This window comes from Pholcus phalangioides, unplaced genomic scaffold, assembly GCF_987345545.1.
Source record: "Pholcus phalangioides strain wild (caught in Gottingen) unplaced genomic scaffold, Ppha-v1.0 ptg000004l_1, whole genome shotgun sequence".
Classification (NCBI taxonomy): Eukaryota; Metazoa; Arthropoda; class Arachnida; order Araneae; family Pholcidae; genus Pholcus; species Pholcus phalangioides.
The window spans coordinates 11,628,498-11,640,807 of NW_028301597.1; the positions used below are offsets into that span (position 1 = coordinate 11,628,498).

At 37.0% G+C, this 12,310-nt stretch overlaps 1 protein-coding gene across 12 annotated transcripts in view; it reads left to right on the plus strand.

Annotated features, from left to right (window-relative positions):
* Positions 1-12,310, plus strand: part of LOC149086538 (S1 RNA-binding domain-containing protein 1) — a 542,948-nt gene that overhangs the window by 306,538 nt on the left and 224,100 nt on the right. The window lies entirely within an intron of this gene.

Below are 12,310 nucleotides of genomic sequence, written 5' to 3' on the forward strand. Positions count from 1 at the left end.
TTACATGTTTGTGAGACATCACGCATGTGAACTGAAAATGATGAGACGTTTCTGGAAGAGAGTCTGTGTATCAACGACAGTGTTGCCAACAAAAAAGATAGCATATGTTACCTTTTTTATTATTTTCTATAAAGATGAAAGTTCACTGTGGTGTGGCGACACCTTCTGTTGGATGGAAATTGAACTATAACATTTGCTGAAGTAGTCAGCACAGAATGGGTACCCACATACCCCTCAATGTGTACCAGTGGCATAAAAAATGAAGATAATAGTGATGTTTGTACAAAGGTATTTCAAATTAAACCGGACAGTTCTTCCCTAATGCGTAGTAACACAAGTCTTTTTTTTATCTGTCCTTTTTTTAATTTCCACTTGCATGTCAGATGGATTAGGCGTGTTTGAAGTTGATATTGGTTTTGGTTGAAGTTGGTTTCTTCAGTGTGAATGAAACATGGTATAACTCTATCTGGGCTGACAGTTGATCACTTGCCATTTACCTCTAGAACAGTGTTTCCCAACCTGTGTGCCGCGATATCAGCTAGGGGGGGGGGGGGGCTGCGAGATATGGTGATAATTAAAATAATATTGAAATATTAATACGATTGAATAATCACCGTTTGCAAGTACCCAAAATTCCAAAACGAACACGGCTATACGCGTTTCGAACTATATGAAGTTCCTTCATCAGTAGCAGAAACCAAAAAGAAAGAAAAATATTGAAACTGCTTATAGCGCGAGTTACTCGCTGTTGTAGACAAGAGTCAAATTCAAAATGAAGTAATCCAAGTCAGACGGTGAGGGAAATTTTCTATGATTTTGGCAGAAATTTGATGATGAAGAATCAGAAGATGATTTTGGCTTGGATTTCTTCGAATCATTCCACATCAACAAAAACACAAACCAGTTGGTCAACGACCTATCTAGCATACCACCCTTCTCAAAAATCTGGCAACAGTTTCTACAATAATTATTCTTCTCCATCAGCATCACTATCACGTACTCGGTTGCGATTGGCTCTGCCATTTTTCTTTTTACCGTCCTCTTACTCTACTCTTTTGTTGCTGGTTCATTTTGAATTTCACTCTTGTCTACAACAGCGAGTAACTCCCGCTATAAGGAGTTTCAATATTTTTCTTTCTTCTTTGTTTCTGCTACTGATGAAGGTACTTTTGAGTAGCTTAAGGTACTTTTTTACTGATGAAGGAACATATAGTTCCGAATGGAATTTTGGTTACATGCAAACGTCGATTATTCAATCGTATTATCAAACCCAAAAGGTAATTCATTTCAATTGAAATATTAGTCCACTTAAGGTCTTGAAATAAATCAAGTCGAATAAATTACTCTCATGCATGACAGACTTATTGGATAAGTCTCCATCTGTGGTTGCAGTGTCAGCAATGTGAGCTTTCATCTTAGTCTGGCTGTCCATGTATGGTCCCGTTCAGAGCACACAAGCTCTAAGGAAATATGATTCGTTGGCTTTGTAGTCTAGTGCAGTGGTTCTCAACCGGGGGCCCTAGGATATTCCAGGGGGGCCACGGATGAAAATCTTCCAACAGGGGAGCCACGGCTACTGATACGGGGGCCACGAAGAAATTTGTGACATTAAATTTTTTTTAGTCACACTGACTAAAAAAATTTAATTTCAAACAAAATGCATAGAATATCTTTTTCGTAATTTTTCCCCATTCAAGTAACATTAACATGAGGAAGGAAATAAAAAAAGTGGTTCATGTAATCTCTGTGATTTACGACTTGGGGGTGATAGTAGGCCCTGACACAAACTATAGAGGAGGTTTAAGCAAAATGGAGTAACTGTAAAGACAGAAAATTGTGTGTGTTCAGACTTTTCATTCAAAGAGGGCTGCCATAAAGAAAGGAGACAAAGATTTGTTGACCATTCATTGACATTCTTTTGAGTGCTCATAGTAAATGTAATACAAGAAGTAGATGGATGGAAAATGAAAGCTTGTAAAAAACCCATCGTTTTCATGCAATTACAGACGGATAGCCATCTAGTTTAGCACAAAGCTATCTTCAGCCAGCACTGAGTGGTCTGATGGGGAATATATTTATAAAAATCAAATAGAGAATGATTGCTCTGGGGTATTTTTTATGAATTTTGAAAGAGGTTGCCAATTCATTGCCTCTGCTGAAAAGAAATAAAGTCGAATTCAGTTGTAACGAACTCCAAGAGACCAAATCATACATGAGGATAAATACCCGCGAAATTTAATTTTTTAAAACTACATTGCTGTGATAATGTATTGGGACGGGGGCAGCTTAAGCGAGGGTGCAAGGGGTGCTGCGCATCCGGGCGGCAGGTTGTAAGGGGCGGCAGCGTAGACTTTACTTAAGACAACAAAATTTAACGCAGTAAAAATTCACGACATCACGCTTTTGAGTCATACTATACCTCGACAACGGAAACGTTGAGAAAATAGACAAGGCCTCTGATCGTAATACCAGGAACAAGAATGTCAGCTATCTGGGCGGCTCGAGACAAAATCTGTATCCGTGTGGAACTTATTTTTTGTGCCTCCTACCTATTGCTCCCTCCATAGCCCCTACCTCCTGCGTCAGGGAATCTTTCATGGGACCCATGCCCAATTTTCCACGGGGTCTCTTCTACAGTTAATTTATAGAGTGAAAAAAGAAAAGTTAAAAGGATTTAGTCCCGGGCCTCAACTGGAGCCCTGTCAGCCTTACCCTTAGAAGGTCATGCCCCTCCCTCACAATTTATCCAAAATATTCCTAACAAAACATTTTTTTCGGCCCTTCATTTCGGATTTTGCGCCCCTCCACAGCCGACAGTTTGGTTTTTTTTTCCAATGGAATTTTTTTTACCCATTCACCCCGGATTTAGCATCCTCTTAAGCGGTGCCCGTGTGGCCGCAATGGGTCGCATGGACAAGCGCCACCCTTGTACTCTATTACAAGGACCATGTGTGCATTTTGGTTCCCTCACCCATGGCCCCCACAAGAGCCCGGAATAATTCTCATAATTTTTTGGCTTTTTCAGGCTATACATTAACTATAGAAGGGGTAGTGAGAAATCTGACTGGCAGGGGGCCTGCAAAAGATTCCAGCCTAGGGGCCCATACCCTCACTCAGAATTTGATCCACAATAGTCAAATGAAGGCAAAGGAAAAATTTGGTTTTTCACTTGTACGGCACCTGGAATACCAGAAACACCTTTGAAAAAATTTTTTAAATAAAAATTACCCTGTTAAATATCATCTTTACAGGATAAGTGATGATGGCTCACAAAAATAAGTGTTCTTTCAAGGATTAAATTATCTGGCGTTTATTAAGAATGGTAAAATAATAATAAGCCGATGTGGTGGTCGAGTGGTCATATTGACGGACTCGCAGGGTTCGAGCCCCACCGTCGCCACAGTGGTGGTCAGCTGAATTTGGTTTTCTGTGGTTCCCAACTTCGAGGCGCAATTGCGAGCCGATCTCCCCGTTAAAAAGTCTCGCCACAGAGAGCAGCAGGCGTACAAATATTCAGTCACTACACATCACTCATTTCACTTCTGAGATATAGATGGCAGTGTTGAAGAATCATACAGAACACTAGATACGCACTCAGACTGTTAGGTACACACACTTACAATTTCGGCACAACTCACTAGGTAGTAAATTGCCTACGGCGATAGACCTGAGTTGTGCTTGCTTTGAAAAAAAAATGGTAAAATAATTCTAGAACAAAAGACAAAAAGCAAAGAGAAAAAATTTTCTACTTCAAAAGCGGGATGTATGGTCACGCACATTTTGCACGGTAAACAATGATGTGCGGCTTTCTTCTGAAAAAAAAAATCAGGTTTATCTCCAGGTGCCCTTCACCGAAGCCCTATCAGCCTCCTGGCAAGGTCGCCAGTAGGGGCGGTACATGAGGCTTCGCACCCGAGCGGCAGATAAGCTCGATCCGCCCCTGTATTGGGACTTCCTCCAAGATTGACACCACTTCTTTAAAGTTTTTTTAATCGATACTGTAATGCTTCCTTTTAACTGCCCTACTACTGGCTTGCAGCACATCCTAAATAATTTCAATGCAATTTTCCTATCCTTCAAGAACAATGTTGTGGACATTAGAAAAAAAAATTCTAAAAAGGCGTATGACTACATTTAAAGCAATTTAAATCCGTTTATTAGAGACTCACTGCATCTGCTGATTTCTCAGAAAAGTGTAATAAATTCTCACGTAAGTCTTCACTTTGAAATGTCCATAACCCGCTCAATGCGTCTCTTTGAATCTGTCAACCTAAAATTTATGGTTTTTAGTGTTGATAACACGCATGCAAAACCAATTCAGCGCGCTTTTTCACAATCTGCAAAAACTGCTTGGATTTGATAGTTGGAAATGATGTCTAAATGCCAAAGATTTGGAGTTCGAGTCAAAATGAAAATGTCAAATAATTGAAATTGTGCTTCGTATAAATGAAATATTTAAATATTGACAGCTATATATATATATAGATTAATCGTGTCCGCAGTTAAAAGTCTCATAAATGTGAAATTTTGTCATAAAACTAAGAGTGAGGCACGAATCCCCTGGCGCACAAGTGGAATTTCGAGGCATTTACGCACAACCGAGCCCGTCTTGGCCATTTTTTTTTTCTTCCCCCACCCTTTCCTTCCTAAATTTATAAAAGTAAAAAGGACTGTTTTCAGATCAAATTGCCGAAGTTCAATTACTTAACTGCAAAAATGTCAGATTTTTTTTGGGGGAAATACAGTCAAACCTAAAGCGTATTAAAGACCCTTTATTAATACGCTTCGGTCAAACCCCATTAGACCGGAACTCCAAGACCCGAGAATCCAATCCCCATTAGACCCGAGAAATCACTTCGTAATAACGAAATTTCGTTACAAAGGAATTACAGGTTTTTTTATTATTCCTATGTAAACCTATCCGAGGGATTAGAAAAGTTTTCGTTAAAACAATATTTTTCCCGTTATAATGGTATTTGTTAAAATGGGAGTTGACTGTATTTCGTCTCAAACTATTTTTTAGGTGTATCTGGAGGCTGCATGGGTAACAGGGCGTATGGCACTTTACTGGTGAGCCATTAGTCTTAGAGACATACCCAACTAGAAAAAGTATCCAAATCACGTGTCCAACTCAGATATGTCATTCATGTTGTAAGGGGTTGTATAGCTATAAAATAAAATAAAACAACTCTTTATACCGTCCCCGTGTGCCAAAGAACCCAATTAAGAAGTTGTTGCTCTGTCTTTCCCGATGCCAACTAAAATAAAATAATTTCACGTTTCTAAGTGCAATATTCACAGAGATATGCGAATTCGAAAAATTGAGGAAATTTGAGAAAAAACAGCATTCGATGCGGGTAAAATGGTTTCCCCCTCATTTAATGCTGTTTTTTCTAACTTTCTTCGAATATCTCGGTGAAAATTTGAACTTAGACACGTTGACTTTTTTTTGTTGGAGACCAGGAAACAACTTTCTAATTGGGTTTTGGGGCACAGGGTGTCCGCATAAAAAGTTAACATTTTTATTTTAATAACTATGTAACCCTTGGCAACATGAATCAAATATCTGAGTACTACACATTATTCGGGTACTTTTTCCAATTGGAAGTATGCCTCTAGGACCAATGGTTCGCCAGGAAAATGCCATATGCTCCGTTACCTACGCGCCCTGTATATTAAATATAGTACGGACTGTTATGTGAAATATTGTGTTGTGTTTAAGTTAACACACACGTTGTTTCTTTCGCCTGCGAGAGAGCGGTCACATTATGAACCAAAAAGCCACTTGAAGGTAGCTTGTCATCCAATGAAATATCAGATTTTGACCATATCAAAATTGAAGTCAACAAACTGATAATTTTCTTATTTGAAAATCTGATTATTTATATTTTCTGATGGGCTTGAAATCCTGATAATGAATCATTATTATGTTCACATGAACAATTTTGTCACTGCGTACATGATTTCTCTGGAATGAATGGTTCAAACAAATATTAAAAAAGTTTTCGCACGTATTTTAGTTCATTTTTTGAAATTCATAGTAGGGCTACAACATGAACCTATATCCTTGATACATGTATTATTGTTGAAAACGATGTGGAAGGTTGAACTTTTCAATTGTGATTCATTTGTGTGGCTACTCCCTCATTACTACTTTTATCCGCATGAAGAGAATAAAATTTAAAAAACTGCTTGCTACCACTTTTTGCGATTTTTATCATTATAAGAATGCGTATATTGGAAGCTACAACTAACATTTCTCAATGAAACCATAATCATTTACAGACACAAAAAAACTAATTTGGAAATAATACAAATCTCATCCAGTACAGTAACTTGATGACATTGTGCCGTCTTCAAGCGCAGAGTTTACATTGATTGAAAATATTTTTTTTTTAATTGCACTGACACAACACATAAAACATACAAATAAAACTGAGAAAAACACAAAACAATAAACTTCACAAAAAGTAACATTACGATGATACAGACACTTTGTGACCCCAAGGGATTTATTCTATTTTTACTGTATTCTATTGTGTTTATTTTGCATTTTCGTAATTTTCATAAATTAAAAATTAATCAAACTAAATTCAAAAATATTTAGACTTCAGACAATTTTGAATACCTATCTTCTAATGGGAAAATCGGGGGGGGGGGGGGGGAAAGGAAGGGGAGTAGAAAATTATTCATGTTCACAAGGGGGGCCACAGGAATGAGAAATGGTTGAAAGGGGGCCATGGACAAAAAAAGGTTGAGAACCACTGGTCTAGTGCACTCATTTGGCAAGTGAAAGGACGTAGGTTCACAATTTCCCTGAAAGACTGTTGAATTTTTTTTCTTGGATTTCTCTTCGCATCAGCCAGCTGTCAACCTTTGCAATAATAGCGGAGAGTGACATCATCTGTGGATAAGCTGAAAGACTTCAATGCTTATCAAGTGTTGAAGTATCACTTATTTTTTCAATACTTATCAAGATTGCAATATGCAATAGATATGTACTTTCCATCTCTTTCCACTGAGAATCTGAACTGGGTTGTCTCACCATTTGATTTCACAGACAATGCAGAGAATATAGATTTCGTTGCTTGCCGAACCAGATGAATTTATTGATCTTTGTGGTGATTCCACACTCAGAGGGATCCACCATATCTCATCAGTTTTTTTGTTCATCAAGCAAGTATACTCGTACTATTCTGCAATATTGTTGTAAATGTAATTTTAAAAATATATATATATTTAGAAAAATTTGCTCAACTACAGAAAAATCTATTTTCTTTCCTTTTGTAGTAATTTCAATATTTATAGAACAATCCTTCAAACAATTTGAGCTAGGTACAGTGATCTCTCACTTATACGCTTCTCTCAGTTATAAGATGATTTTCTGCTCTCCCTGTTAAAGATATGCTATTCTATTATATGCTTTTCTCACTTATGCGTCTTTTTTTCTTGTTCCCTTTCGCGAACGCTTAAGTGAAAGATCACTGCACATTTTATGTTTCAAAATTTCAAAAATAGTAATTTATTGACTCTTAGTTTTGTAATAGGGATTTACCGTTGCAAAAAGGTTTCACATCCTGAACTTATGGTGGCCCATTAGTTAATAAATGAATTCAAATGAATGGGAAAAATAAAGACCTAATTGCGCAAAAATGGTTAAATGCACTGTGTGCCGGTATGCAAGAGGGCCTGGGTTTGAGTCCCGGCTCAAACAAGACGACTTTTCAAGTTCACCTCAGCATGATATCCAGAAAATATGTTTCCTTCATATCTTGGGCTAAGAAAATCTCTATCTCTCTCTAACGTCCTATCTGAGGGAAGGAAGGGCATTTCCTGAAGTTGAGAGAGGCTGCTAATGCTTCTACTTCAGCGCCTTACACCACAGTGCGTGAACTAAGGAAGGCAAGGTTGTGTCTCCAATGGTGTAGATTGTAGCATGCTTTACCGGTATTTAAGAGGAACTGGGTTCGAGTCCTGGTGGAGACAAGAGGAATTTTCTATCCAAGTTCATCTCATCATAATATCCAGAAGATGTTTCTCTGACACTGTAGGAATTTAGTAATTTATCTAATAAGATTAATTTTATTTAAAATTTAATGATTGCAGCTTCTAAAATGCATGAAAAATCAAAGATTATTCCTCGTATGTGAATTTTCTATGCAATGCTTTTTTGGATAAAACGAAGCAATTCCGTTATGTCAGGTCCTATAACCGTCCAAAAAAAAGAATAAATGAATTTATTGAATTAAAGAGTAAATGGCAGGGCCACAAGCAAGCTGGGACAACGGGGGCACTGCCCCTGGACCCGAGAAAGTACACTATAGCCCTGGTAAATGGAAACAGTAATACTGAATAACTATTTTCATTGATCTTGGCCAAAGTATCGGCTTACAAAATGGAACTGAAATAATTCAAATATTTTTGTTCATTCTATTCAACTAAGCTCTAGCTTCTTGACAATTATCTTAGTTTGTAGATATGTCCTATTAAAAATAAAAGTTTTACACTTTATGAAACACACAGGGCCGCAACTAGATGCTTGGTCAGCAGGGACAAGAACACATTTTGGTGCTCCCTTAAAATGGTGAAAAATAGATTAAAGTGCCAAATTTGCGCCTCCTTTCGTCCACCAACAGGGGCACCAGACCCTAACTGCTCATTCCCCCCTCCCTTTTGAAGTTGTAACCCTGGAAACACAATTCAACTTTTCAAGCGTAGATTTATTACAGTTAAAGAGATGCTCAAAATAAAATTTATCAAAAATATATATTATTTTCCGTATTGCTTACCGTTCCTTTGCGTTAAAAGAAAACATGTTGAAAATTCATTTACATGGGAAAAAATTGAACCTGTATGTATGCACTCCACGTACAACTAACTTACTAAACACTTTCCAAATCACTTTGTACATTCCAAATCACTTTATATTATCTCACCGAAATAATATTCAAACACTCCGACCATAGGCACCAAAACTAGGGGCTGATGCCATTTGAACACCCGCATTACAATAACTCATGAATATACAAGGCAATGCACCATTTCGCCTCCTGAGTACGGGTTTGAGTCCCTTATAAACGGAATGAATGGAAATTTTCAGCTCACCCCCCCCCCCCCCACCTCCTCAATGTTTCCTTCATGTCGGCACCTTTGACTGGCCAAGGATGCCGGAAGTGTTTGGAACTTGTGGGTTCTTGTCTTGATCTTGAAGTAGGAAATTTTGATTTCTGAATCATTTCTCTAGGTGCTCATACCCATTCCATAAAGTACCTTGGGCATCAACAGCATCTTTGTCTCTGACACCACTGCAAATGTCAATCGATTTTTAATTTTTTTTTCAACTCTAAAGGAAAAAGAATGAAATCAGACTTTTAATTAGCCCATTGTATGTAACTTCATGTACATGACACTCGAAATTAAAATTACAATATCAATTACATTTAACTGCATATAAAAGTTTAATTATATTTGGAAATTCGGTTACAAAAATTTGAAAAGTTAAATAATTGATTTTTGCTGTGATAAAATTTCAATATCATGTAGAAAAATTTCGGTTTGTATGATATTCCCCAAATTACAGTGAGCCTATCTTTAACGGTAAATTTCTATCTGCCCCATGGGCTCGAAAGTTCCCCCCCCCCTTTCGAGAGTCACCAACATTTACCATTACAGTTTCTCCATAAGAACCTGAAATATTTAATTAATTAATAATTCAATTAAATCAATATTTAATTTTCTCTGTATAAACCTCACTTCCCGCTTTTGTTGGGATTTCTATTTCTCACAGCGAAGGGAGTTGGTCGCAGATCAAGGGTGGAAATGTACAGCGCTTATGAATGACGATTCGATGAAGTTTTCATAATGCCCACAGGATGAGCACCGACAAAGGCAATGTAATCACCAATAAGAAAGATGACTATGGGTCACATTCGCATAGATGTAATATAACCATTAATCTTATGTTTATAATCAGTCGCATATCTTTGGCTGGCTTGTTTGAATATTTTCACATAGTTTTCATTAGCGTCTAAGCTTTTGGTACAAGGTTGGTGTGCTTGGTCTACGGCTCCAGTCAACGATTAGTAAAAATTTCTTCTTACAATACAAGTGAATTAACATTAACAGACAATGTAAGATTATGTTCAGAGGTATATTTAGGGGGGATGGGGTGTGCGGACTTTATCCCAAGATGACAAGTTCAAGTGAAAGGGCGTGGCCAAAATTAAGTAATTGGTGATCGAGAACATGAATTAGAAAGGCAAGGTTTGAATGGCCCACAGGTGGGAAAACTATAAATCCGCCTCTGATTATAGCCTACATTTATTAGGATAATTTTAATTTTAAAAACAATTCGTATCGTACATATAAACACTCCACAATATCTAAACCTTTATTTATTTTCAGTGCTTTTAGTATCATTTTATTTAAACACTTATATAACCTGAATATCGCAGTAAAAACCTGATGATGATTTATAGAATAATAACTGATGGTATTTTGAACTACCATAATTTTTTTCTTTTGTTTTAAAGATATGTAGAAGATTTCAATATATTGCAATTTAAATTGAATTCAAACAATTTAATTTTAAAAAGTACTACATTATTTTTTGTCATCAGTATAACCTGTATCTCTCTTTAAGATACAACAAAAAACTCAAAGAAAATTAATAATAAGCTAATTCATTTTCAATTGCATTAAAAGTTTTTCTAATTTCGGAACATGAATTATGGGGGGGGGGGGGGAAACTTTTAAACACACACGTAAACCAACATATCATTTCCACGTTCGGTTTTGCAATATTCCATGTTTATGCCAACAGAAATATGTAGACCAAGCATACCAACCTTGTACCAAAAGCTTAGACACTAATGAAAACTATGTGAAAATATTCAAACAAGCCAGCCAAAGATATGCGACTGATTATAAACATAAGATTAATGGTTATATTATATCTATGCGACTGTGTGACCCATAGTCATCTTTCTTATTGGTGATTACATTGCCTTTGTCGGTGCTCATCCTGTGGGCATTATGAAAACTTCATCATTCATAAGCACACTACATTTCTACCCTTGATCTGCACCCAATTCCCTTCGCTGTGAAAAATAGAAATCCCAACAAAAGCAGGAAGTGCGGCTTATACGGTGGAAATTAAACATTAATTTAATTGAATTATTAATTAATTAAATATTTCAGGTTCTTATGGAGATACCCTTGATCTGCGCCCAACTCCCTTCGCTGTGAAAAATAGAAATCCCAACAAAAGTGGGAAGTGCTGCTTATATTGTGAAAATTAAATATTAATTTAATTGAATTATTAATTAATTAAATATTTCAGGTTCTTATGGAGATACTGTAATGGGGCAGATAGAAATTTACCGTTAAAGATAGGCTCACTGTAATTTGGGGAATATCATACAAACCGAGATTTTTCCACATGATATTGAAATTTCATCACAGCAAAAATCAATTATTTAACATTTCAAATTTTTATACAACTGAATTTTCAAATATAATTAAACTTTTATATGCAGTTAAATTTTTAAATGTAATTGATATTGTAATTTTAATTTCGATGACCTTTCTGCATTAACAAAAATTAATTATTTTCAGTTAACTGCGTGTACACTTTTGTTCATGTTTTTATTCGTGTAAGACAAAAACCTACGTACAAGCTCGCGTGGAACATGTACAGTGAAGAATCGATGGTTCGACTAATTGATTCTGCACTGTAATATATAAATTCACGTCACGACGAATTGACACGGCGGCAAACTTGTACAGCTACGAATTGGAGCTTCGACGAATTTGTACCGTGACGAATTGACACTGCGACAAATTTGTATCGTGACGAATTGACACTGCGACAAATTGAGGCACGACGAGTTGAGCGCGACAAGTTGAGTGCGACAAATTGACCGGCTACGTTTGTGTCTTGTTACTTCCCAGAAGCTTGCACATGCCACCGGAAAATGCTGAATTGAAATTTGTTTTGTGATCAGAATGGGTCAGCAGGGGGACTCAGAATCAAGACACATAATGTTGTATTATCACTTTATTTAAATCAAGAAAAACATTACATACATTACACACAGAGCATATACATTGTTTGTCAGTTCCCCTTCCCATCCAGACGGCTTTGACCACCCAATTCTTTGGCTGGTGGTGGTGATGATTATTACACATCTCCCCCCCTCTTTTTTTATAGGTTGAGCCTATTAGGGGGGGCGAACCATCCTCCCACTTCTAGTGACATAAGGTACCTTGACAGCTGAGTTTTCACTCGAATTGGATGGAGTTGCTGCAG